The 22,895-nt window shown below is 45.0% G+C and overlaps 42 non-coding genes and 5 pseudogenes across 42 annotated transcripts; all 47 read right to left on the bottom strand.

Annotated features, from left to right (window-relative positions):
- Positions 1-207: 207 nt before the first annotated feature.
- On the bottom strand, positions 208-326 carry LOC128130165 (5S ribosomal RNA). The gene has a single exon (XR_008228088.1). It is a non-coding gene; the product is annotated as a 5S ribosomal RNA (ribosomal RNA).
- Positions 327-545: 219 nt separating this feature from the next.
- LOC128128532 (5S ribosomal RNA) lies at positions 546-664 on the bottom strand. Its single transcript, XR_008226509.1, has one exon. It is a non-coding gene; the product is annotated as a 5S ribosomal RNA (ribosomal RNA).
- A 217-nt stretch (positions 665-881) lies between these two features.
- On the bottom strand, positions 882-1,000 carry LOC128131018 (5S ribosomal RNA). The gene has a single exon (XR_008228946.1). It is a non-coding gene; the product is annotated as a 5S ribosomal RNA (ribosomal RNA).
- Positions 1,001-1,217: 217 nt separating this feature from the next.
- On the bottom strand, positions 1,218-1,336 carry LOC128130873 (5S ribosomal RNA). The gene has a single exon (XR_008228796.1). It is a non-coding gene; the product is annotated as a 5S ribosomal RNA (ribosomal RNA).
- A 220-nt stretch (positions 1,337-1,556) lies between these two features.
- LOC128130893 (5S ribosomal RNA) lies at positions 1,557-1,675 on the bottom strand. The gene has a single exon (XR_008228816.1). It is a non-coding gene; the product is annotated as a 5S ribosomal RNA (ribosomal RNA).
- Positions 1,676-1,893: 218 nt separating this feature from the next.
- LOC128130928 (5S ribosomal RNA) lies at positions 1,894-2,012 on the bottom strand. Its single transcript, XR_008228851.1, has one exon. It is a non-coding gene; the product is annotated as a 5S ribosomal RNA (ribosomal RNA).
- Positions 2,013-2,232: 220 nt separating this feature from the next.
- Positions 2,233-2,351, bottom strand: LOC128130371 (5S ribosomal RNA). The gene has a single exon (XR_008228296.1). It is a non-coding gene; the product is annotated as a 5S ribosomal RNA (ribosomal RNA).
- Positions 2,352-2,568: 217 nt separating this feature from the next.
- On the bottom strand, positions 2,569-2,687 carry LOC128130525 (5S ribosomal RNA). The gene has a single exon (XR_008228450.1). It is a non-coding gene; the product is annotated as a 5S ribosomal RNA (ribosomal RNA).
- A 218-nt stretch (positions 2,688-2,905) lies between these two features.
- On the bottom strand, positions 2,906-3,024 carry LOC128131125 (5S ribosomal RNA). The gene has a single exon (XR_008229056.1). It is a non-coding gene; the product is annotated as a 5S ribosomal RNA (ribosomal RNA).
- A 218-nt stretch (positions 3,025-3,242) lies between these two features.
- LOC128128531 (5S ribosomal RNA) lies at positions 3,243-3,361 on the bottom strand. Its single transcript, XR_008226508.1, has one exon. It is a non-coding gene; the product is annotated as a 5S ribosomal RNA (ribosomal RNA).
- Positions 3,362-3,578: 217 nt separating this feature from the next.
- On the bottom strand, positions 3,579-3,697 carry LOC128131017 (5S ribosomal RNA). Its single transcript, XR_008228945.1, has one exon. It is a non-coding gene; the product is annotated as a 5S ribosomal RNA (ribosomal RNA).
- A 217-nt stretch (positions 3,698-3,914) lies between these two features.
- Positions 3,915-4,033, bottom strand: LOC128130872 (5S ribosomal RNA). The gene has a single exon (XR_008228795.1). It is a non-coding gene; the product is annotated as a 5S ribosomal RNA (ribosomal RNA).
- Positions 4,034-4,250: 217 nt separating this feature from the next.
- Positions 4,251-4,369, bottom strand: LOC128130892 (5S ribosomal RNA). Its single transcript, XR_008228815.1, has one exon. It is a non-coding gene; the product is annotated as a 5S ribosomal RNA (ribosomal RNA).
- A 218-nt stretch (positions 4,370-4,587) lies between these two features.
- On the bottom strand, positions 4,588-4,706 carry LOC128130927 (5S ribosomal RNA). Its single transcript, XR_008228850.1, has one exon. It is a non-coding gene; the product is annotated as a 5S ribosomal RNA (ribosomal RNA).
- A 220-nt stretch (positions 4,707-4,926) lies between these two features.
- On the bottom strand, positions 4,927-5,045 carry LOC128128528 (5S ribosomal RNA). Its single transcript, XR_008226505.1, has one exon. It is a non-coding gene; the product is annotated as a 5S ribosomal RNA (ribosomal RNA).
- Positions 5,046-5,263: 218 nt separating this feature from the next.
- LOC128130524 (5S ribosomal RNA) lies at positions 5,264-5,382 on the bottom strand. The gene has a single exon (XR_008228449.1). It is a non-coding gene; the product is annotated as a 5S ribosomal RNA (ribosomal RNA).
- A 218-nt stretch (positions 5,383-5,600) lies between these two features.
- LOC128131180 (5S ribosomal RNA) lies at positions 5,601-5,719 on the bottom strand. Its single transcript, XR_008229111.1, has one exon. It is a non-coding gene; the product is annotated as a 5S ribosomal RNA (ribosomal RNA).
- Positions 5,720-5,936: 217 nt separating this feature from the next.
- Positions 5,937-6,055, bottom strand: LOC128130779 (5S ribosomal RNA). The gene has a single exon (XR_008228702.1). It is a non-coding gene; the product is annotated as a 5S ribosomal RNA (ribosomal RNA).
- A 218-nt stretch (positions 6,056-6,273) lies between these two features.
- LOC128131009 (5S ribosomal RNA) lies at positions 6,274-6,392 on the bottom strand. Its single transcript, XR_008228937.1, has one exon. It is a non-coding gene; the product is annotated as a 5S ribosomal RNA (ribosomal RNA).
- Positions 6,393-6,608: 216 nt separating this feature from the next.
- On the bottom strand, positions 6,609-6,727 carry LOC128130164 (5S ribosomal RNA). The gene has a single exon (XR_008228087.1). It is a non-coding gene; the product is annotated as a 5S ribosomal RNA (ribosomal RNA).
- Positions 6,728-6,946: 219 nt separating this feature from the next.
- On the bottom strand, positions 6,947-7,065 carry LOC128130505 (5S ribosomal RNA). The gene has a single exon (XR_008228430.1). It is a non-coding gene; the product is annotated as a 5S ribosomal RNA (ribosomal RNA).
- A 215-nt stretch (positions 7,066-7,280) lies between these two features.
- On the bottom strand, positions 7,281-7,399 carry LOC128131086 (5S ribosomal RNA). Its single transcript, XR_008229017.1, has one exon. It is a non-coding gene; the product is annotated as a 5S ribosomal RNA (ribosomal RNA).
- Positions 7,400-7,617: 218 nt separating this feature from the next.
- LOC128130883 (5S ribosomal RNA) lies at positions 7,618-7,736 on the bottom strand. The gene has a single exon (XR_008228806.1). It is a non-coding gene; the product is annotated as a 5S ribosomal RNA (ribosomal RNA).
- Positions 7,737-7,956: 220 nt separating this feature from the next.
- Positions 7,957-8,075, bottom strand: LOC128130705 (5S ribosomal RNA). Its single transcript, XR_008228628.1, has one exon. It is a non-coding gene; the product is annotated as a 5S ribosomal RNA (ribosomal RNA).
- A 217-nt stretch (positions 8,076-8,292) lies between these two features.
- LOC128130122 (5S ribosomal RNA) lies at positions 8,293-8,411 on the bottom strand. Its single transcript, XR_008228045.1, has one exon. It is a non-coding gene; the product is annotated as a 5S ribosomal RNA (ribosomal RNA).
- A 216-nt stretch (positions 8,412-8,627) lies between these two features.
- LOC128129722 (5S ribosomal RNA) lies at positions 8,628-8,746 on the bottom strand. Its single transcript, XR_008227644.1, has one exon. It is a non-coding gene; the product is annotated as a 5S ribosomal RNA (ribosomal RNA).
- Positions 8,747-8,964: 218 nt separating this feature from the next.
- LOC128130662 (5S ribosomal RNA) lies at positions 8,965-9,083 on the bottom strand. The gene has a single exon (XR_008228585.1). It is a non-coding gene; the product is annotated as a 5S ribosomal RNA (ribosomal RNA).
- A 217-nt stretch (positions 9,084-9,300) lies between these two features.
- On the bottom strand, positions 9,301-9,419 carry LOC111876365 (5S ribosomal RNA). Its single transcript, XR_002844994.1, has one exon. It is a non-coding gene; the product is annotated as a 5S ribosomal RNA (ribosomal RNA).
- A 216-nt stretch (positions 9,420-9,635) lies between these two features.
- Positions 9,636-9,752, bottom strand: LOC111876361 (5S ribosomal RNA; annotated as a pseudogene).
- A 433-nt stretch (positions 9,753-10,185) lies between these two features.
- On the bottom strand, positions 10,186-10,304 carry LOC111876357 (5S ribosomal RNA). Its single transcript, XR_002844990.1, has one exon. It is a non-coding gene; the product is annotated as a 5S ribosomal RNA (ribosomal RNA).
- A 217-nt stretch (positions 10,305-10,521) lies between these two features.
- Positions 10,522-10,639, bottom strand: LOC111876354 (5S ribosomal RNA). The gene has a single exon (XR_002844988.1). It is a non-coding gene; the product is annotated as a 5S ribosomal RNA (ribosomal RNA).
- Positions 10,640-10,857: 218 nt separating this feature from the next.
- Positions 10,858-10,975, bottom strand: LOC111876350 (5S ribosomal RNA). The gene has a single exon (XR_002844984.1). It is a non-coding gene; the product is annotated as a 5S ribosomal RNA (ribosomal RNA).
- A 219-nt stretch (positions 10,976-11,194) lies between these two features.
- LOC111876351 (5S ribosomal RNA) lies at positions 11,195-11,313 on the bottom strand. Its single transcript, XR_002844985.1, has one exon. It is a non-coding gene; the product is annotated as a 5S ribosomal RNA (ribosomal RNA).
- Positions 11,314-11,529: 216 nt separating this feature from the next.
- Positions 11,530-11,649, bottom strand: LOC111876352 (5S ribosomal RNA). The gene has a single exon (XR_002844986.1). It is a non-coding gene; the product is annotated as a 5S ribosomal RNA (ribosomal RNA).
- Positions 11,650-11,867: 218 nt separating this feature from the next.
- On the bottom strand, positions 11,868-11,986 carry LOC111876356 (5S ribosomal RNA). Its single transcript, XR_002844989.1, has one exon. It is a non-coding gene; the product is annotated as a 5S ribosomal RNA (ribosomal RNA).
- A 219-nt stretch (positions 11,987-12,205) lies between these two features.
- On the bottom strand, positions 12,206-12,323 carry LOC111876353 (5S ribosomal RNA). Its single transcript, XR_002844987.1, has one exon. It is a non-coding gene; the product is annotated as a 5S ribosomal RNA (ribosomal RNA).
- Positions 12,324-12,539: 216 nt separating this feature from the next.
- On the bottom strand, positions 12,540-12,657 carry LOC111876346 (5S ribosomal RNA). Its single transcript, XR_002844980.1, has one exon. It is a non-coding gene; the product is annotated as a 5S ribosomal RNA (ribosomal RNA).
- A 219-nt stretch (positions 12,658-12,876) lies between these two features.
- Positions 12,877-12,995, bottom strand: LOC111876348 (5S ribosomal RNA). The gene has a single exon (XR_002844982.1). It is a non-coding gene; the product is annotated as a 5S ribosomal RNA (ribosomal RNA).
- Positions 12,996-13,213: 218 nt separating this feature from the next.
- Positions 13,214-13,332, bottom strand: LOC111876349 (5S ribosomal RNA). Its single transcript, XR_002844983.1, has one exon. It is a non-coding gene; the product is annotated as a 5S ribosomal RNA (ribosomal RNA).
- A 218-nt stretch (positions 13,333-13,550) lies between these two features.
- LOC111876344 (5S ribosomal RNA) lies at positions 13,551-13,670 on the bottom strand (annotated as a pseudogene).
- A 942-nt stretch (positions 13,671-14,612) lies between these two features.
- LOC111876347 (5S ribosomal RNA) lies at positions 14,613-14,731 on the bottom strand. The gene has a single exon (XR_002844981.1). It is a non-coding gene; the product is annotated as a 5S ribosomal RNA (ribosomal RNA).
- A 220-nt stretch (positions 14,732-14,951) lies between these two features.
- On the bottom strand, positions 14,952-15,070 carry LOC111876359 (5S ribosomal RNA; annotated as a pseudogene).
- Positions 15,071-15,290: 220 nt separating this feature from the next.
- LOC111876367 (5S ribosomal RNA) lies at positions 15,291-15,409 on the bottom strand. Its single transcript, XR_002844996.1, has one exon. It is a non-coding gene; the product is annotated as a 5S ribosomal RNA (ribosomal RNA).
- A 219-nt stretch (positions 15,410-15,628) lies between these two features.
- On the bottom strand, positions 15,629-15,747 carry LOC111876358 (5S ribosomal RNA; annotated as a pseudogene).
- Positions 15,748-15,963: 216 nt separating this feature from the next.
- On the bottom strand, positions 15,964-16,082 carry LOC111876345 (5S ribosomal RNA). Its single transcript, XR_002844979.1, has one exon. It is a non-coding gene; the product is annotated as a 5S ribosomal RNA (ribosomal RNA).
- A 217-nt stretch (positions 16,083-16,299) lies between these two features.
- LOC111876368 (5S ribosomal RNA) lies at positions 16,300-16,418 on the bottom strand. Its single transcript, XR_002844997.2, has one exon. It is a non-coding gene; the product is annotated as a 5S ribosomal RNA (ribosomal RNA).
- Positions 16,419-16,642: 224 nt separating this feature from the next.
- Positions 16,643-16,750, bottom strand: LOC111876362 (5S ribosomal RNA; annotated as a pseudogene).
- Positions 16,751-22,895: the final 6,145 nt, after the last annotated feature.

The following is a 22,895-nucleotide window of genomic DNA, read 5'->3' as shown; positions in this document are numbered from 1 at the left end:
TCCATGCTTATTGTTTTTATGTCTTACAAGACGCAGAACGTTGTTTGCTTTCGTACGCGAGGCGTGGGACCCACGTGAGGGATCGGCTCCGTTCGGGAAACACGAAAACAATCAACGATGAACCGGATGCCGCCCGAGCATAGACATAGCAAGAAAGAAAAAAAAACGCACCTAAAACCTAAAAAAACGCAAACGGGCAACGAAAAAGGGGTGCAACACGAGGACTTCCTAGGGGGTCACCCATCCTAGTACTACTCTCGCCCAAGCACGCTTAACTGCGGAGTTCTGATGGGATCCGGTGCATTAGTGCTGGTATGATCGCACCCGAAATACTATCCGTGGTAATTGTTTTTATGTCTTACAAGACGCAGAACCTCGTTTGCTTTCGTACGCGAGGCGTGGGACCCACGTGAGGGATCGGCTCCGTTCAGGGAAACACGAAAACGATCAACATTGAACCGGATGCCGCCCGAGCATAGACATAGCAAGAAAGGAAAAAAAAACGCACCTAAAACCTAAAAAAACGCAAACGGGCAACGAAAAAGGGGGTGCAACACGAGGACTTCCCAGGGGGTCACCCATCCTAGTACTACTCTCGCCCAAGCACGCTTAACTGCGGAGTTCTGATGGGATCCGGTGCATTAGTGCTGGTATGATCGCACCCGAAATACTATCCATGCTTATTTTTTTATGTCTTACAAGACGCAGAACGTTGTTTGCTTTCGTACGCGAGGCGTGGGACCCACGTGAGGGATCGGCTCCGTTCGGGAAACACGAAAACAGTCAACGATGAACCGGATGCCGCCCGAGCATAGACATAGCAAGAAAGAAAAAAAAACGCACCTAAAACCTAAAAAAAACGCAAACAGGCAACGAAAAAGGGGGTGCAACACGATGACTTCCCAGGGGGTCACCCATCCTAGTACTACTTTCGCCCAAGCATGCTTAACTGCAGAGTTCTGATGGGATCCGGTGCATTAGTGCTGGTATGATCGCACCCGAAATACTATCCATGCTTATTGTTTTTATGTCTTACAAGACGCAGAACGTTGTTTGCTTTCGTACGCGAGGCGTGGGACCCACGTGAGGGATCGGCTCCGTTCGGGAAACACGAAAACAATCAACGATGAACCGGATGCCGCCCGAGCATAGACATAGCAAGAAAGAAAAAAAAACGCACCTAAAACCCAAAAAAACGCAAACGGGCAACGAAAAAGGGGGTGCAACACGAGGACTTTCCAGGGGGTCACCCATCTTTGTACTACTCTCGCCCAAGCACGCTTAACTGCGGAGTTCTGATGGGATCCGGTGCATTAGTGCTGGTATGATCGCACCCGAAATACTATCCATGCTTATTGTTTTTATGTCTTACAAGACGCAGAACGTTGTTTGCTTTCGTACGCGAGGCGTGGGACCCATGTGAGGGATCGGCTCCGTTCGGGAAACACGAAGACAATCAACGATGAACCGGATGTCGCCCGAGCATAGACATAGCAAGAAAGAAAAAAAAAACGCACCTAAAACCTAAAAAAACGCAAACGGGCAACGAAAAGGGGGGGGTGCAACACGAGGACTTCCCAAGGGGTCACCCATCCTAGTACTACTCTCGCCTAAGCACGCTTAACTGCGGAGTTCTGATGGGATCCGGTTCATTAGTGCTGGTATGATCGCACCCGAAATACTATCCATGCTTATTGTTTTTATGTCTTACAAGACGCAGAACGTTGTTTGCTTTCGTACGCGAGGCGTGGGACCCACGTGAGGGATCGGCTCCGTTCGGGAAACACGAAAACAGTCAACGATGAACCGGATGCCGCCCGAGCATAGACATAGCAAGAAAGAAAAAAATACGCACCTAAAACCTAAAAAAACGCAAACGGGCAACGAAAAAGGGGGATGCAACACGAGGACTTCCCAGGGGGTCACCCATCCTAGTACTACTTTCGCCCAAGCACGCTTAACTGCAGAGTTCTGATGGGATCCGGTGCATTAATGCTGGTATGATCGCACCCGAAATACTATCCATGCATATTGTTTTTATGTCTTACAAGACGCAGAACGTCGTTTGCTTTCGTACGCGAGGCGTGGGACCCACGTGAGGGATCGGCTCCGTTCAGGGAAACACGAAAACGATCAACATTGAACCGGATGCCGCCCGAGCATAGACATAGCAAGAAAGGAAAAAAAAAACGCACCTAAAACCTAAAAAAACGCAAACGGGCAACGAAAAATGGGGTGCAACACGAGGACTTCCGAGGGGGTCACCCATCCTAGTACTACTCTCGCCCAAGCACGCTTAACTGCGGAGTTCTGATGGGATCCGGTGCATTAGTGCTGGTATGATCGCACCCGAAATACTATCCGTGGTAATTGTTTTTATGTCTTACAAGACGCAGAACCTCGTTTGCTTTTGTACGCGAGGCGTGGGACCCATTTGAGGGATCGGCTCCGTTCAGGGAAACACGAAAACGATCAACATTGAACCGGATGCCGCCCGAGCATAGACATAGCAAGAAAGGAAAAAAACGCACCTAAAACCTAAAAAAACGCAAACGGGCAACGAAAAAGGGGGTGCAACACGAGGACTTCCCAGGGGGTCACCCATCCTAGTACTACTCTCGCCCAAGCACGCTTAACTGCGGAGTTCTAATGGGATCCGATGCATTAGTGCTGGTATGATCGCACCCGAAATACTATCCGTGGTAATTGTTTTTATGTCTTACAAGACGCAGAACCTCGTTTGCTTTCGTACGCGAGGCGTGGGACCCACGTGAGGGATCGGCTCCGTTCAGGGAAACACGAAAACGATCAACATTGAACCGGATGCCGCCCGAGCATAGACATAGCAAGAAAGGAAAAAAAACGCACCTAAAACCTAAAAAAACGCAAACGGGCAACGATAAAGGGGGTGCAACACGAGGACTTTCCAGTGTGTCACCCATCTTTGTACTACTCTCGCCCAAGCACGCTTAACTGCGGAGTTCTGATGGGATCCGGTGCATTAGTGCTGGTATGATCGCACCCGAAATGCTATCCATGCTTATTGTTTTTATGTCTTACAAGACGCAGAACGTCGTTTGCTTTCGTACGCGAGGCGTGGGACCCACGTGAGGGATCGACTCCGTTCGGGAAACACGAAAACAGTCAACGATGAACCGGATGCCGCCCGAGCATAGACATAGCAAGAAAGAAAAAAAAAACGCACCTAAAACCTAAAAAAACGCAAACGGGCAACGAAAAAGGGGGTGCAACACGAGGACTTCCCAGGGGGTCACCCATCCTAGTACTACTCTCGCCCAAGCACGCTTAACTGCGGAGTTCTGATGGGATCCGGTGCATTAGTGCTGGTATGATCGCACCCGAAATACTATCCATGCTTATTTTTTTATGTCTTACAAGACGCAGAACGTTGTTTGCTTTCGTACGCGAGGCGTGGGACCCACGTGAGGGATCGGCTCCATTCGGGAAACACGAAAACAGTCAACGATGAACCGGATGCCGCCCGAGCATAGACATACCAAGAAAGAAAAAAAAACGCACCTAAAACCTAAAAAAAACGCAAACAGGCAACGAAAAAGGGGGTGCAACACGATGACTTCCCAGGGGGTCACCCATCCTAGTACTACTTTCGCCCAAGCATGCTTAACTGCAGAGTTCTGATGGGATCCGGTGCATTAGTGCTGGTATGATCGCACCCGAAATACTATCCATGCTTATTGTTTTTATGTCTTACAAGACGCAGAACGTTGTTTGCTTTCGTACGCGAGGCGTGGGACCCACGTGAGGGATCGGCTCCGTTCGGGAAACACGAAAACAATCAACGATGAACCGGATGCCGCCCGAGCATAGACATAGCAAGAAAGAAAAAAAAACGCACCTAAAACCCAAAAAAACGCAAACGGGCAACGAAAAAGGGGGTGCAACACGAGGACTTTCCAGGGGGTCACCCATCTTTGTACTACTCTCGCCCAAGCACGCTTAACTGCGGAGTTCTGATGGGATCCGGTGCATTAGTGCTGGTATGATCGCACCCGAAATACTATCCATGCTTATTGTTTTTATGTCTTACAAGACGCAGAACGTTGTTTGCTTTCGTACGCGAGGCGTGGGACCCATGTGAGGGATCGGCTCCGTTCGGGAAACACGAAGACAATCAACGATGAACCGGATGTCGCCCGAGCATAGACATAGCAAGAAAGAAAAAAAAACGCACCTAAAACCTAAAAAAACGCAAACGGGCAACGAAAAGGGGGGTGCAACACGAGGACTTCCCAAGGGGTCACCCATCCTAGTACTACTCTCGCCTAAGCACGCTTAACTGCGGAGTTCTGATGGGATCCGGTTCATTAGTGCTGGTATGATCGCACCCGAAATACTATCCATGCTTATTGTTTTTATGTCTTACAAGACGCAGAACGTTGTTTGCTTTCGTACGCGAGGCGTGGGACGCACATGAGGGATCGGCTCCGTTCGGGAAACACGAAAACAGTCAACGATGAACCGGATGCCGCCCGAGCATAGACATAGCAAGAAAGAAAAAAATACGCACCTAAAACCTAAAAAAACGCAAACGGGCAACGAAAAAGGGGGATGCAACACGAGGACTTCCCAGGGGGTCACCCATCCTAGTACTACTTTCGCCCAAGCACGCTTAACTGCAGAGTTCTGATGGGATCCGGTGCATTAATGCTGGTATGATCGCACCCGAAATACTATCCATGCATATTGTTTTTATGTCTTACAAGACGCAGAACGTCGTTTGCTTTCGTACGCGAGGCGTGGGACCCACGTGAGGGATCGGCTCCGTTCAGGGAAACACGAAAACGATCAACATTGAACCGGATGCCGCCCGAGCATAGACATAGCAAGAAAGGAAAAAAAAAACGCACCTAAAACCTAAAAAAACGCAAACGGGCAACGAAAAATGGGGTGCAACACGAGGACTTCCCAGGGGGTCACCCATCCTAGTACTACTCTCGCCCAAGCACGCTTAACTGCGGAGTTCTGATGGGATCCGGTGCATTAGTGCTGGTATGATCGCACCCGAAATACTATCCGTGGTAATTGTTTTTATGTCTTACAAGACGCAGAACCTCGTTTGCTTTCGTACGCGAGGCGTGGGACCCATTTGAGGGATCGGCTCCGTTCAGGGAAACACGAAAACGATCAACATTGAACCGGATGCCGCCCGAGCATAGACATAGCAAGAAAGGAAAAAAAACGCACCTAAAACCTAAAAAAACGCAAACGGGCAACGAAAAAGGGGGTGCAACACGAGGACTTCCCAGGGGGTCACCCATCCTAGTACTACTCTCGCCCAAGCACGCTTAACTGCGGAGTTCTAATGGGATCCGATGCATTAGTGCTGGTATGATCGCACCCGAAATACTATCCGTGGTAATTGTTTTTATGTCTTACAAGACGCAGAACCTCGTTTGCTTTCGTACGCGAGGCGTGGGACCCACGTGAGGGATCGGCTCCGTTCAGGGAAACACGAAAACGATCAACATTGAACCGGATGCCGCCCGAGCATAGACATAGCAAGAAAGGAAAAAAAACGCACCTAAAACCTAAAAAAACGCAAACGGGCAACGATAAAGGGGGTGCAACACGAGGACTTTCCAGTGTGTCACCCATCTTTGTACTACTCTCGCCCAAGCACGCTTAACTGCGGAGTTCTGATGGGATCCGATGCATTAGTGCTGGTATGATCGCACCCGAAATGCTATCCATGCTTATTGTTTTTATGTCTTACAAGACGCAGAACGTCGTTTGCTTTCGTACGCGAGGCGTGGGACCCACGTGAGGGATCGGCTCCGTTCGGGAAACACGAAAACAGTCAACGATGAACCGGATGCCGCCCGAGCATAGACATAGCAAGAAAGAAAAAAAAAACGCACCTAAAACCTAAAAAAACGCAAACGGGCAACGAAAAAGGGGTGCAACACGAGGACTTCCTAGGGGGTCACCCATCCTAGTACTACTCTCGCCCAAGCACGCTTAACTGCGGAGTTCTGATGGGATCCGGTTCATTAGTGCTGGTATGATCGCACCCGAAATACTATCCGTGGTAACTGTTTTTATGTCTTACAAGACGCAGAACGTTGTTTGCTTTCGTACGCGAGGCGTGGGACCCACGTGAGGGATCGGCTCCGTTCAGGGAAACACGAAAACGATCAACATTGAACCGGATGCCGCCCGAGCATAGACATAGCAAGAAAGAAAAAAAAACGCACCTAAAACCTAAAGAAACGCAAACGGGCAACGATAAAGGGGGTGCAACACGAGGACTTCCCAGGGGATCACCCATCTTTGTACTACTCTCGCCCAAGCACGCTTAACTGCGGAGTTCTGATGGGATCCGGTTCATTAGTGCTGGTATGATCGCACCCGAAATACTATCCATGCTTATTGTTTTTATGTCTTACAAGACGCAGAACGTTGTTTGCTTTCGTACGCGAGGCGTGGGACCCATGTGAGGGATCGGCTCCGTTCGGGAAACACGAAAACAGTCAACGATGAACCGGATGCCGCCCGAGCATAGACATAGCAAGAAAGGAAAAAAAAAGCACCTAAAACCTAAAAAAACGCAAACGGGCAACGAAAAAGGGGTGCAACACGAGGACTTCCTAGGGGGTCACCCATCCTAGTACTACTCTCGCCCAAGCACGCTTAACTGCGGAGTTCTGATGGGATCCGGTGCATTAGTGCTGGTATGATCGCACCCGAAATACTATCCGTGGTAATTGTTTTTATGTCTTACAAGACGCAGAACCTCGTTTGCTTTCGTACGCGAGGCGTGGGACCCACGTGAGGGATCGGCTCCGTTCAGGGAAACACGAAAACGATCAACATTGAACCGGATGCCGCCCGAGCATAGACATAGCAAGAAAGGAAAAAAAAACGCACCTAAAACCTAAAAAAACGCAAACGGGCAACGAAAAAAGGGGTGCAACACGAGGACTTCCCAGGGGGTCACCCATCCTAGTACTACTCTCGCCCAAGCACGCTTAACTGCGGAGTTCTGATGGGATCCGGTTCATTAGTGCTGGTATGATCGCACCCGAAATACTATCCATGCTTATTGTTTTTATGTCTTACAAGACGCAGAACGTTGTTTGCTTTCGTACGCGAGGCGTGGGACCCACGTGAGGGATCGGCTCCGTTCTGGAAACACGAAAACAGTCAACGATGAACCGGATGCCGCCCGAGCATAGACATAGCAAGAAAAAAAAAACGCACCTAAAACCTAAAAAAAACGCAAACGCGCAACGAAAAAAAGGGTGCAACATGAGGACTTCCCAGGGGGTCACCCATCCTAGTACTACTTTCGCCCAAGCACGCTTAACTGTAGAGTTCTGATGGGATCCGGTGCATTAGTGCTGGTATGATCGCACCCGAAATACTATCCATGCTTATTGTTTTTATGTCTTACAAGACGCAGAACGTTGTTTGCTTTCGTACGCGAGGCGTGGGACCCACGTGAGGGATCGGCTCCGTTCGGGAAACACGAAAACAATCAACGATGAACCGGATGCCGCCCGAGCATAGACATAGCAAGAAAGAAAAAAAAAACACACCTAAAACCCAAAAAAACGCAAACGGGCAACGAAAAAGAGGGTGCAACACGAGGACTTTCCAGGGGGTCACCCATCTTTGTACTACTCTCGCCCAAGCACGCTTAACTGCGGAGTTCTGATGGGATCCGGTGCATTAGTGCTGGTATGATCGCACCCGAAATACTATCCATGTTTATTGTTTTTATGTCTTACAAGACGCAGAACGTCGTTTTGCTTTCGTACGCGATGCGTGGGACCCACGTGAGGGATCGACTCCAGTCGGGAAACACGAAAACAATCAACGATGAACCGGATGCCGCCCGAGCATAGACATAGCAAGAAAGAAAAAAAAAACGCACCTAAAACCTAAAAAAAACGCAAACGGGCAACGAAAAACGGGGTGCAACACGAGGACTTCGCAGGGGGTCACCCATCCTAGTACTACTCTCGCCCAAGCACGCTTAACTGCGGAGTTCTGATGGGATCCGATGCATTAGTGCTGGTATGATCGCACCCGAAATACTATCCATGCTTATTTTTTTATGTCTTACAAGACGCAGAACGTTGTTTGCTTTCGTACGCGAGGCGTGGGACCCACGTGAGGGATCGGCTCCGTTCGGGAAACACGAAAACAGTCAACGATGAACCGGATGCCGCCCGAGCATAGACATAGCAAGAAAGAAAAAAAAACGCACCTAAAACCTAAAAAAAACGCAAACGGGCAACGAAAAAGGGGGTGCAACACGAGGACTTCCCAGGGGGTCACCCATCCTAGTACTACTCTCGCCCAAGCATGCTTAACTTCGGAGTTCTGATGGGATCCGGTGCATTAGTGCTGGTATGATCGCACCCAAAATACTATCCATGCTTATTGTTTTTATGTCTTACAAGACGCAGAACGTCGTTTGCTTTCGTACGCGAGGCGTGGGACCCACGTGAGGGATCGGCTCCGTTCGGGAAACACAAAAACAATCAACGATGAATCGGGTGCCGCCCGAGCATAGACATAGCAAGAAAGAAAAAAAACGCACCTAAAACCTAAAAAAACGCAAACGGGCAACGAAAAAGGGGGTGCAACACGAGGACTTCCCAAGGGGTCACCCATCCTAGTACTACTCTCGCCCAAGCACGCTTAACTGCGGAGTTCTGATGGGATCCGGTGCATTAGTGCTGGTATGATCGCACCCGAAATACTATCCATGCTTATTGTTTTTATGTCTTACAAGACGCAGAACGTCGTTTGCTTTCGTACGCGAGGCGTGGGACCCACGTGAGGGATCGGCTCTGTTCGGGAAACACGAAAACAATCAACGATGTACCGGGTGCCGCCCGAGCATAGACATAGCAAGAAAGAAAAAAAAAACGCACCTAAAACCTAAAAAAACGCAAACGGGCAACGAAAAAGGGGGTGCAACACGAGGACTTCCTAGGGGGTCACCCATTCTAGTACTACTCTCGCCCAAGCACGCTTAACTGCGGAGTTCTAATGGGATCCGGTGCATTAGTGCTGGTATGATCGCACCCGAAATACTATCCATGGTTATTGTTTTTATGTCTTACAAGACGCAGAACGTCGTTTGCTTTCGTACGCGAGGCGTGGGACCCACGTGAGGGATCGGCTCCGTTCGGGAAACACGAAAACAATCAACGATGTACCGGGTGCCGCTCGAGCATAGACATAGCAAGAAAGAAAAAAAAACGCACCTAAAACATAAAAAAACGCAAACGGGCAACGAAAAAGGGGGTGCAACACAAGGACTTCCCAGGGGGTCACCCATCCTAGTACTACTCTCGCCCAAGCACGCTTAACTGCGGAGTTCTGATGGGATCTGGTGCATTAGTGCTGGTATGATCACAACCGAAATACTATCCATGCTAATTGTTTTTATGTCTTACAAGACGCAGAACGTCGTTTGCTTTCGTACGCGAGGCGTGGGACCCACGTGAGGGATCGGCTCCGTTCGGGAAACACGAAAACAATCAACGATGAACCGGGTGCCGCCCGAGCATAGACATAGCAAGAAAGAAAAAAAACGCACCTAAAACCTAAAAAAACGCAAACGGGCAACGAAAAAGGGGGTGCAACACGAGGACTTCCCAGGGGGTCACCCATCCTAGTACTACTCTCGCCCAAGCACGCTTAACTGCGGAGTTCCGATGTGATTCGGTGCATTAGTGCTTGTATGAACTTCGTTTGCTTTCGTACGCGAGGCGTGGGACCCACGTGAGGGATAGGCTCCGTTCCGGAAACACGAAAACAATCAACATTGAATCGGAGGCCGCCCGAGCATAATCATAGGAAGAAAGAAAAAAAAAACCGCACCTAAAACCTAAAAAAACGCAAACTGCCAAGCGCGCTTAATTGCGGAGTTTTGATGGGATCCGGTGCATTAGTGCTGGTATGATCGCACCCGAAATAATATCCATGCTTATTGTTTTTATGTCTTAGAAGTCGCAGAACCTCGTTTCCTTTCGTACGCGAGGCGTGGGACCCACGTGAGGGATCGGCTCCGTTCCGGAAACACGAAAACAATCAACATTGAACCGGAGGCCGCCCGAGTATAGACATAGCAATAAAAAAAAACGCACCTAAAACCTAAAAAAACTCAAACGGGCAACGAAAAAGGGGGTGCAACACGAGGACTTCCTAGGGGGTCACCCACCCTAATACTACTATCGTCTAAGCACACTTAATTACGGAGTTCTAATGGGATCCGGTGCATTAGTGCTTGTATGATCGCACCCGAAATACTATCCATGCTCATTGTTTTTATGTCTTACAAGTAATAGAACCTCATTTGCTTTCGTACGCGAGGCGTGGGACCCACGTGAGGGATCGGCTCCGTTCCAGAAACACGAAAACAAACAACATTGAACCGGAGGCCGCCCGAGCATAGACATAGCAAGAAAGAAAAAAAACCGCACCTAAAGCCCAAAAAAACGCAAACGGGCAATGAAAAAGGGGGTGCAACACAAGGACTTCCCAGGGGTCACCCATCCTAGTACTACTCTCGCACAAACACGCTTAACTGCTGAGTTCTAATGGGTTCCGATGCATTAGTGTTGGTATGATCGCACCCGAAATACTATCCATGCTTATTGTTTTAATGTCTTACAAGTCGCAGAACCTCGTTTGCTTTTGTACGCGAGGCGTGGGATGCACGTGAGAGATCGGCTCCATTCCGGAAACACGAAAACAACGAACATTGAACCGGAGGCCGCCAGAGCTTAGACATAGCAAGAAAGAAAAAAAAACCGCACCTAAAACCCAAAAAAACGCAAACGGGCAATGAAAAAGGGGGTGCAACACGAGGACTTCCCATGGGTCACCCATCCTAGTACTACTCTCGCACAAGCACGCTTAACTGTTGAGTTCTAATGGGATCCGATGCATTAGTGCTGGTATGATCGCACCCAAAATACTATCCATGCTTATAGTTTTAATGTCTTACAACTCGCAGAACCTCGTTTGCTTTCGTACGCGAAGCGTGGGACCCACGTGAGGGATCAGCTCTGTTCCTGAAACACGAAAACAATCAACATTGAACCGGAGGCCGTCCGAGCATAGACATAGCAAGAAAGAAAAAAAACCGCACCTAAAACCTAAAAAAAACGCAAACTGGCAACGAAAAAAGGGGGTGCAACACGAGGACTTCCCAAGGGGTCACCCATTCTAGTACTACTCTCTCCCAAGCACGCTTAACTGCGGTGTTCTGATTGGATCAGGTGCATTAGTGCTGGTATGATCGCACCCTAAATACTATCAATACTTATTGTTTTTATGTCTTACAAGTCGCAGAACCACGTTTGCTTTCGTACACGAGGCGTGGGACCCACGTGTGGGATCGGCTCCGTTCTAGAAACACGAAAACAATCAGCATTGAACTGGAGGCCGCCAGAGCATAGACATAGCAAGAAAGAAAAACAACCACACGTAAAACCTAAAAAACTCAAACGGGCAACGAAAAAGGGGATGCAACACGAGGACTTCCTAGGGGGGTCACCCATCCTAATACTACTCTCGCCTAAGCAAGCTTAACTGCGGAGTTCTGATGGGATCTGGTGCATTAGTGCTGGTATGATCGCACCCAAAATACTATCCATGCTTATTGTTTTTATGTCTTACAAGTCGCAGAACCTCGTTTGCTTTCGTACGTGAGGCGTGAGACCCACGTGAGGGATCAGCTCCGTTCTGGAAACACGAAAACAATGAACACTGAACCGGAGGCCGCCCAATCATAGACATAGCAAGAAAGAAAAAAAAACCGCACCTAAAACCTAAAAAAACGCAAACGGGCAACGAAAAAGGGGGTGCAACACGAGGACTTCCCAGGGGGTCACCCATCCTAGTACTATTCTCGCCCAACCACACTTAACTGCGGAGTTCTGATGGGATCCGGTGCATTAGTGCTGGTATGATCGCACCCGAAATACTATCCATGCTTTTTGTTTTTATGTCTTACAAGACGCAGAACCTCGTTTGCTTTCGTACGCGAGGCGTGGGACCTAGGTGAGGGATCGGCTCCATTCCGGAAACACGAAAACAATCAACATTGAACCGGAGGCCGCTCGAGCATAGAAATAGCAAGAAAGAAAAAAAAAACCGCACCTAAAACCTAAAAAAACGCATACTGGCAACGAAAAAGGGGGTGCAACACGAGGACTTCCCAGGGGTCACCCATCCTTGTACTACTCTTGCCCAAGCACGCTTAACTGTGGAGTTCTGATGGGATACGGTGCATTAGTGCTGGTATGATAGCACCCCAAATACTATCCATGCTTATTTTTTTTATGTCTTTCAAGTCGCAGAACCTCCTTTGCTTTTGTACGCGAGACGTGGGACCCACGTGAGGGATCGACTCCGTTCCGGAAACACGAAAACAACCAACATTGAACCGGAGGCCGCCAGAGCATAGACATAGCAAGAAAGAAAAAAAACCGCACCTAAAACCCAAAAAAACGCAAACGAGCAATGAAAAAGGGGTGCAACACGAGGACTTCCCAGGGGTCACCTATCCTAGTACTACTCTCGCCCAAGCACGCTTACCTGCGGAGTTCTGATGGGATCTGGTGCATTAGTGCTGGTATGATCGCATCCGAAATACTATCCATGCTTATTGTTTTTATGTATTAGAAGACGCAGAACCTCGTTTGCTTTCGTACGCGAGGCGTGGGTCCTAGGTGAAGGATCGGCTCCGTTCCGGAAACACGAAAACAATCAACATTGAACCGGAGGCCGCCCGAGCATAAACATAGCAAGAAGGAAAAAAAAACCGCACCTAAAACCTAAAAAAACGCAAACTGGCAACGAAAAAAGGGGGTGCAACACAAGGACTTCCTAGGGGGTCACCCATTCTAGTACTACTCTCGCCCAAGCACGGTTAACTGCGGTGTTCTGATGGGATCAGGTGCATTAGTGCTGGTATGATCACACCCTAAATACTATCCTTACTTTTTGTTTTTATGTCTTACAAGTCGCAGAACCTCGTTTGCTTTGGTATGCGAGGTGTGGGACCTACGTGAGGGATCGGCTCCGTTCCGGAAACACGAAATCAATCAATAATTAACCGGAGGCCGCCCGAGCATAGACATAGCAAGAAAGAAAAAAAAACCGCACCTAAAACTTAAAAAAACGCAAACGGGCAACAAAAAAGGGGGTGCAACACGAGGACTTCCGACGTGGTCACCCATCCTAGTACTACTCTCGCCCAAGCACGCTTAACTGCAAAGTTATGATTGGATTTGGTGCATTAGTGCTGGTATGATCGCTCCCGAAATACTATCCATGCTTATTGTGATTATGTATTACAAGACGCAGAACCTCGTTTGCTTTTGTACACGAGCAGTGGGACCTAGGTGAGGGATCGGCCCTGTTCCGGAAACACGAAAATAATCAACGTGGAACCGGAGGCCGCCCGAGCATAAAGATAGCAAGAAAGAAAAAAAAACCGCACCTAAAACCTAAAAAAACGCAAACGAGCAACGAAAAAGGGGGTGCAACACGAGGACTTCCTAGGGGGTCACCCATCCTAGTACTACTCTCGCCCAAGCACGCTTAATTGCGGAGTTCTGATGGGATCCGGTAGGGCTGTTCACTATTTAGATAAAACCGAATTGTCCAATTGGACAATTTGGATTGGACTATGTGGTTCGGATATTCGGATTTTTGGATTGGTTTTCAACAAAACCGAATTATTATTTTTGATTTCGGATTGGTTTTGGTTTATAAAATAAGAACCGAATAGTCCAAAAAAACCGAATAAACATTTATTATTTATTTATTTATAATATATATATATACATATATATATATATATACATACATATATATATATATATATATATATATATATATATATATATATATATATATATATATATATATATAGTAATCTATTAATTTTGTAATTTATTTTTCAAATAGGTTCAAAACATTTCACCCGATAAAAAAACATCAATACATCAATATGTATTATCTCTCAAAAGTTTTCTATCTATAAAATATTTAACTATAATATATTTTCGTAGTAGTTGTGTATAAATTTCAAATCAAAACTACATAATTTTTTTTCGCTTCTTGTCTAAAATTCGGTAATATTATAATTATATGTCATTTTAAAATGTTTCGGTTTTTAAAACCCGAATTATAAAAAGCGATCCAACCAAATTGTAATTGGATCGGATCAGATCGGATTTGAATTTAGTCTGGACTATTTGGATCCATGCTTTGAAAACCGAAATCAATTTGGATTCACTTGATTCGATCGGATCAAACCGATCCATCCAAACGAACACCCCTAGGATCCGGTGCATTAATGCTGGTATGATCGCACCCGAAATACTATCCATGCTTATTGTTTTTATGTTTTACAAGACGCAGAACCTCGTTTGCTTTCATACGCGAGGCGTGGGACCTAGGTGAAGGATCGGCTCCGTTCCGGAAACACGAAAACAATCAACATTGAACCGGAGGCTGCCTGAGCATAAACATAGCAAGAAGGAAAAAAAACCGCACCTAAAACCTAAAAAAACGCAAACGGGCAACGAAAAAAGGGGGTGCAACACGAGGACTTCCCAGGGGGTCAACCATTCTAGTACTACACTCGCCCAAGCACGCTTAACTGTGGAATTCTGATGGGATCAGGTGCATTAGTGCTGGTATGATCGCACCTGAAATACTATCCATGCTTCTTGTTTTTATGACTTATAAGACGTAGAACCTCGTTTGCTTTCGTACGCGAGGCGTGGGACCTAGGTGAGGGATCGGCTCCGTTCCGGAAACACGAAAACAATCAACATTGAATCTGAGGCCGCCCGAGCATAATCATAGCAATAAAGAAAAAAAAAACCCGCACCTAAAACCTAAAAAAACGCAAACTGGCAACGAAAAAGGGGGTGCAACACAAGGACTTCCCACGGTGTCACGCATCCTAGTACTACTCTCGCCTATGCACGCTTAACTGCAGAGTTCTGATGGGATCCGGTGCATTTGTGATGGTATGATCGCACCCGAAATACTATCCATGCTTATTGTTTTTATGTCTTACAAGACGTAGAACCTCGTTTGCTTTCGTACGCGAGGCGTGGGACCTAGGTTAAGGATCGGCTCCGTTCCGGAAACACGAAAACAATCAACATTGAACCGGAGGCCGCCCGAGCATAAACATAGCAAAAAGGAAAAAAAAAACCGCACCTAAAACCTAAAAAAACGCAAACTAGCAACGAAAAAAGGGGGTGCAACACGAGGACTTCCCAGGGGGTCACCCATTCTAGTACTACTCTCGCCCAAGCATGCTTAACTGCGGAGTTCTGATGGGATCAGGTGCATTAATGCTAGTATGATCGCACCCTAAATACTATCCATACTTTTTGTTTTTATGTCTTACAAGTCGCAGAACCTCGTTTGCTTTCGTACGCGAGGCGTGGGACCCACGTGAGGGATCGGCTCCGTTTTAGAAACACGAAATCAATCAACATTGAACCGGAGGCCGCCCGAGCATAGACATAGCAAGAAAGAAAAAAAAAACCGCACCAAAAACTTAAACAAACGCAAACGGGCAACGAAGAAGGGGGTGCAACAAGAGGACTTCCCAGGTGGTCACCCATCCTAGTACTACTCTCGCCCAAGCACGCTTAACCGCAATGTTCTGATCGGATCCGGTGCATTAGTGCTGGTAGGATCGCACCCGAAATACTATCCATGCTTATTGTTTTTATGTATTACAAGACGCAGAACCTCGTTTGCTTTCGTATGCGAGCAGTGGGACCTAGGTGAGGGATCGGTTCCGTTCCGGAAACGCGAAAACAATCAACATTGAACCGGAGGCCGCCCGAGCATAATCATAGCAAGAAAGAAAAAAACCACACCTAAAACTTAAAAAAACGCAAACGGGGAACGAAAAAGGGGGTGCAACACAAGGACTTCCTAGGGGGTCACCCATCCTAGTACCACTCTCGCCCAAGCACGCTTAACTGCGGATTTCTGATGGGATCCGGTGCATTAGTGCTGGTATGATCGCACCCGATATACTATCCATGCTTATTGTTTTTATGTTTTACAAGACGTAGAACCTCGTTTGCTTTCATACGCGTGGCGTGGGACCTAGGTGAAGGATCGGCTCCGTTCCGGAAACACGAAAACAATCAACATTGAACCGGAGGCCGACCGAGCATAAACATAGAAGAAGGAAAAAAAACCGCACCTAAAACCTAAAAAAACGCAAACTGGCAACGAAAAAAGGGGGTGCAACACGAGGACTTCCCTGGGGGTCACCCATTCTAGTACTACACTCGCCCAAGCACGCTTAACTGCGGAGTTCTGATGGGATCAGGTGCATTAGTGCTGGTATGATCGCACCTGAAATACTATCCATGCTTCGTGTTTTTAAGACTTATAAGACGCAGAACCTCGTTTGCTTTCGTATGCGAGGCGTGGGACCTAGGTGAGGGATCGGCTCCGTTCCGGAAACACGAAAACAATCAACATTGAATCTGAGGCTGCCCGAGCAAAATCATAGCAAGAAAGAAAAAAAAACCGCACCTAAAACCTAAAAAAACGCAAACTGGCAACGAAAAAGGGGGTGCAACACAAGGACTTCCCAGGGTGTCACCCATCCTAGTACTACTCTCGCCTATGCACGCTTAACTGCAGATTTCTGATGGGATCCGGTGCATTAGTGCTGGTATGATTGATGTGTGCAAATTCACTTAGTTTTAAACCTAATTTTAATTATCAAATAACACACAAAACGCAGTGAACCTATCAATTGTGGTATAGCTAACTAAGCAGGGTATCGAACACAGGGAACGGCAAATTAAATTAAAAACTAATTTTATCTAAGTTAATTAAGAAGTAGGGGTTTTTCTCTAGTTTTACAAGACTAGAAACTTACTAACTATTACTAATTTAAGACTAGAAAATAACGACTTAACTAGATTCGATAATCGGAAAGGAACTTCTGTTTAGTTCAACTTGGTTAACTCTATGGTTGATTTCAAGGTAATGGTGCAATGGATTAATTCTTTCGTTGGTTACCGATTCAAGTGATTTGATTCGTGTTCACTACCCTAATCCTTAGCAAATAAACTAACTTAAACAGTGGCCAATTGTCTAATTTAATTATATTCACTAGATTAATTATTCGGGTTAAGTTAGACTTGCAATAGTTAACTAATTTATTCTTTTAATTAACTTCTTGTTTGATGGTCATCTTAAAAGTTGCATATGAATTTACTCAATTTTCTTATTAATTCTAGTTTCATATTCGTTAATCCTAGACATATAGCGTAGTGATCACATAGCATATGAGGTCAATAATCAATAGATGTTCATGCTAATCAATTATCTTCCTATTAATAGAAAATTAATTATTATTCACACACAAGGTTCTTTAGCAAGCTAAAATAACAAAAATTCACCAACTTGGAATTAATCCTACTAATCAATCAAACCATATTGTCAACTTTGTATCCCCAAATAGAAGTCTAAAGGTTTTAGCTCATAATTAAAGTAAATAACAGCAAACAAACAAAGTCAAGTTGCTTAATCATAATGATAAAACAAAAGAATAAGTGGAATGATGAAATTTTCCTTAATTACACTCCGGAATTGAATTCTAGCTTCCTTCGTCGTCTTCTAGGGTTTTTCTGGCTTCTCAATCGTAGCAAAGTACTTCTGAATCGTCCCAGAACTCCTCCCATTCGATCTGTGGAATTATCTTTAAATATACGAATCGACTCGTCGAGTCAAGTGGTGACTCGTCGAGTCCCTCTCACATTCCCCGTATTGCGGTAACTCTCTAGGATCCCGAGTCATTATCTTCTCGATTCTTCGATTGGACTCGCCGAGTAGTCGATCTGACTCGCCGAGTAGGTGCCATTTTTAGTGTTTTTCTTCTTTATTTCATTCTCGATCTTCTAACTGTTTCTCCCGCTTCCTTTCGCTTCTGAGCTTCATCTTTGGACTGAAAAACATAATTTAACACTTTTAAGTACCTTTTGTCCATAATATGCTATAATTTAGCTAATAAATGAATAAAAATGTATACTTAATATGAACTAATTATGCACATATCAAAATACCCCACACTTGTCTTTTGCTTGCCCCCAAGCAAAACTGAATTTTAAACATATTAGAATCATATATAACAACTCCAATGTAACCCATCCATTATGCCAAGACCGCAACGCATGCATTTGTGTCTAAATTTTTTCCTAAAAACCTCCCATACTCCAAATACTCACAATCCTCATAAACACTTGCCCACTCACCCCGAACTATGCTCATTTTATGCAACCCTGCGAATCCATCCGCAGAAAACCTCTTACCCTCAATGTGTTTTTAATTGAGCAACCCAAGCATACATAATCTAGAATTACAACTTTTTGATACCACTATGGAGCTCTTTTGAATTCATCTCTTCTTTGATATTTGCTTTGATCTCTTTGAATTCACCACCTTTATTGTTTGATTTTCAGGTATCTTCAACTTTTTGGATTTCTTGGAATTTTGATCTTTTGATCTTCACTTTAATTGCTCCAAAATTCATACAATTTCTCTTGTAATTCTCTCTCTCTTTTTTTACATGTACCTCACTTTTTTCACTCAAATCCCTACATGCTTAAGCAGGGGCGCTCAATCTCAACCTTTATTGGCTAACGATAACAATCTTCATGGATACATTTCAAGTTTAGGCTGCTAAACATATTGCATCCCTTGGGCTGAGCAAGGTTGTGTTTTTGTCCCATGATTTCACTGGAATAAGGAAGCCACAAATGCACTAGAACGTATATAGGCTCAACTAAACATTTGGGTTATCATGCAATTATCAACACAACTCTAACATGGAGTCCTAATTACTTTTACCAAAATTTTCTAAATAAAGTCCTAAGTAATACTTTTGGTATGCAAAATTTTAAAATTAACCTAAATTAAGACTCTAAATTTTCTATTATGTAACCAACCCCCTACCCCACACTTATTTGATGCAATGCCCTCATTGCATATTATGCATAATAAAAACATAAAAAGAAACTAAAGAGGGAATTGGAACAAACTCCCCTGGGATAGCAGTGGATAGGTTGATCACTTTCATTTTAGCTCCAACTTCAATTGACTTTAGACATGGTAACATCTCATCCATGCCTTGGGCGTCAAATCTCGTGTGGGTCGCTCCAAATACTCGGAAACAGTGTAATATCTTCAGGAATTAATATGGAAAGAATAAATAGTCAAGTGGTACTCTAATTAGCATAAAATCAGCAGCCCCTTCGACATGAAACCAAACGACTCGTCGAGTTACTTCGGGAAATCTTCGGATTTTTGAGAATTAAGGGCGACTCGTCGAGTCAGTTTAGTGCACTCGACGAGTTGGTCACTGAATGAAAATTATAGAATTCTGCATCTGATCCAGCTTCCAATAAACTCTCTATACTTTCTATTCACTTCTAGACTCCCTTGCCAACATCTCTAAGGACCGGACTCAATACTTTAACTCTAACACTCCTTTTTCTTGACTCTCTTTCTCACTTTGATTCTATAACTCTAAACCCTTTTTGAAGCTAGCACTCCTAATTCAATTCTGAAAATTTGTCAAAGCATCAAACATCAATTAAACATCAAAAGCAAGTTTTAAAAAACATCAAACAAACCAAATAAAACAAACAAACACAAAATTAAAAATTGTTCAATAAAAACACATAAAAAAAAAATCAATCCTCCTCATCATCATCATCAAGCCCTATTCCACTTCCTCCAGCCCCACTTCTTCTTGCACTTATCACTTCTTCCCATGATGGAATACATGGAAAGTTACCACCATCGATGTGTGGAATGTTAAAGTGGTCAAAAAGTCGGATATGAGATTGGTTGCTAAAATTCAAGCCCCGCGCCATTTGATCCTGTAGTCGCCTCATCTCTACATTGTACCAATCCATTGGTACTTCGTCATTCTCAACCGGAATCACCGGCGGCTCCTCCTCAATATCCCGCTCTCTCGTCGAACGAACCCTCCTCCCCGGTGCTTCGGGACCAACAACCGGATCATCATTCGGGATGGCATAATGGCCACCACCATAATCTTCAATAATCCTCGCTCTCCGGAAAAGAATTGGATTGAACGGAGGTGTAGGGATCAACGTCATGAAGTTCCACGCACCGCGGTTCATCAACCCGAATGAGTTGGCCAACCGGGTGACAAACATCCCACTATTAATTCGGGAAGTTTTGCGATCCTTGACCGCACCCTCTGAGAGATATGAAGCTAGACACCAAGGAATGTTGCAAAAAACGTCGGGTGTAATGATGCTCCATAAATAGAAGACGTCAAGGTTGGAAACCTTGTCATCATCCTTTCGTTGATTGATGGTGGATGAAATGAGGCGGTGTATGAGGCGATGTGTTGGGGATCGAATGCTCCCTTCCTGTGCTGACTTTGGAATATAGACTTTGTTACCAATAGTATTCCACCAGCCCATACTCGTAACTCCTTCGGGAAACACCATATGGGTTTGTGCCAAAAAGGCCCGAAAGATGGGTGTTGAGACCAAGGGCTGATCATAAACCCCTAATCGACAGGCAAGATCCACCATAGAGCATTGACGAAACTCTCCCCCAAGACAAAAACTGAAGCTGGACGAGTGATAAGCATCCACTCCCCCGGTGAAAGATACCGTGGAGAAAAACTCCAAACAAAGCTCCAAATAAACCGACTCTTGAATACGGAAGACCCGGCTCCACCCGTCACAAACCATTGTTTCGCCATCATGGTGAAACTCCTTCAAGAGATACGGAGCTAACTCCTCCTCATAACGAACATTCTGCAGCCAATCCCAATCTATCCGCTTGGGCACATAGACCTCTTTCTTCTTGATATCAGCCAGCTTCTTCTTCCATTTCCGCAATGTCGAAGCAGACTCGATTTGTGGGAAGTTTAGCCATGGAAAATCCCCTTGGTTGCCACTGGAACTTTGCCCCCTTCTGAACATGATTTCTGCAAAACAAATACACAAAACCCAGAAAACACAGAATATAATTAAAAAAAACAAATATCTCCCATATGTTTCCCGACTCGACTCGTCGAGTCCAGGCTCGACTCGGCGAGTCGCGCGAACTGCACGAGTCAGTCGGCGGGTCGATGAAAATTAGACCATGAAACCTGGAAATTTCGTCAAGGGTTTTGTCTAAGCACTTACTATTAAGGTATTAAGGCCAGAATAAGCAGTTAAAACAACATAATTCATGAAAAATCAAAACCCTAGAAATTTATTACTTTTCAAAAACGGGTTTTTCATGCAATTGCTACCATAGATGGCCTTATATTCACGTTCTTAACAGAAAACAAGAAGAAATTTGTTACCTTTTGAGATTGAACTTGAGAAATTTGAAGAAAACTTGAAGAACAAAGATGAATGCTTGAGAGAAAGTTTAGAAAGAGGCGCCTGGCGAGTGTATATGTGAAAAACTGATTCTTAGGGTTAAAACCCTAGTTACCAGTTGTAAAAGTAATTTCGAATTTTTTTTTCTGTAAATAATACCGACTCGGCGAGTCTAGTCGCGAAGTCAAACTTTTTCTGAAATCCATATGGACTCGTCGAGTCGTGGTCAGACTCGGCGAATCTCTTGCAAAAAATTCATAATTTTCAAAATTTTGTTATTTATTTAAAATCATTTCACCCCACACTTAACCTATGCACACTCTCAAGCAGACATGTCCGATGATTTGGAAGATTAAAATTCTAAAAACGAAGGAAAAATTAAAAAAAACTAAAAAGTAAAAGAAAGCAAACTCTATATAACGGGTTGCCTCCCGCCAAGCGCTTCTTTTTAAGGAGTCATTAGCTAGACTCCTTCCCATCTACGTTTCGTCATCTCCGAGCATCGGGAACGCACGCCTAACTTTTTGTGATTTATACTTGGTCTTGTAAGCGTGAATCTTCTTCTTGTAAGCCCTTTTCAATGCATCTCTTTTCCTTTTCACAGCCTCATCCTCAGCTGCTTGGGCTTCCCTTTTCCTCTTTTTCTTCTTTACCCCATTCTTTTTCACCTTCTCTTGCACGTCCTTCTCTTTAAATTTAATTACTTCACATTTCATGATGGTTCGTGCTTTAGGTTTAGTAGCGAATGGTTGATCAGCTTCCACCCTCATTTCCTTTGTCTCTTCATCCTTTCCAGTGCTCAACCCATCTTCAAACGGAATTGTATCAAGACATGCTACATCGGCGTATTGAACTTTCCTTCCCTTTCCTCCTTCTGCTGTTTGTTCTTCTAAAGAATCATGAATAATATCTAAATTCAAGGTATGTGAAGAACTAGTAACAAACAGATTTAAGTCGGTCAAGTCCTTGTCAAATTCGACTGGACTCATCGAGTCCATTAAAGTGACTCGGCGAGTATGATCGGGTTTCATCACTTCTTGGGTGTTTTCTGAGTTGGCTCCTTCCAGTAGCTTTTCTAACTCCTCCAAGTCCTTGTTAACATCTACATCTTCTTCAGAGTGTATCAAAAACTTGCTTGGATCATCTTTTACCAAAAATTCAAGCTCTCTTTTTAATATCTCATCATCCAATTGGATAATTGAGATTTCTTCATTCTTTTCCTTTTCTTGCTTGGCTTCTGGAATAGCTTTAAACATTATAGATTCATCACCCACCCTTAATGTCAATGTAGACTCACATATATCAATTAAAGCACACGCGGTGTTCAAGAATGATCTCCCCAAAATAATTGGAATTTCGGGGTCTTCTTTCATATCAACTACCACGAAGTCTACTGGGAAAATAAAATCGTCAACTTTTATTAGGAGATCATCACAAACGCCTTGTGGATGAATTATCGTC

Source organism: Lactuca sativa, chromosome 1, assembly GCF_002870075.4.
Source record: "Lactuca sativa cultivar Salinas chromosome 1, Lsat_Salinas_v11, whole genome shotgun sequence".
Taxonomy (NCBI): domain Eukaryota; kingdom Viridiplantae; phylum Streptophyta; class Magnoliopsida; order Asterales; family Asteraceae; genus Lactuca; species Lactuca sativa.
The sequence above is the reverse complement of the archived record's forward strand: the minus strand, read 5'-3'. Positions and strand labels throughout refer to the sequence as shown.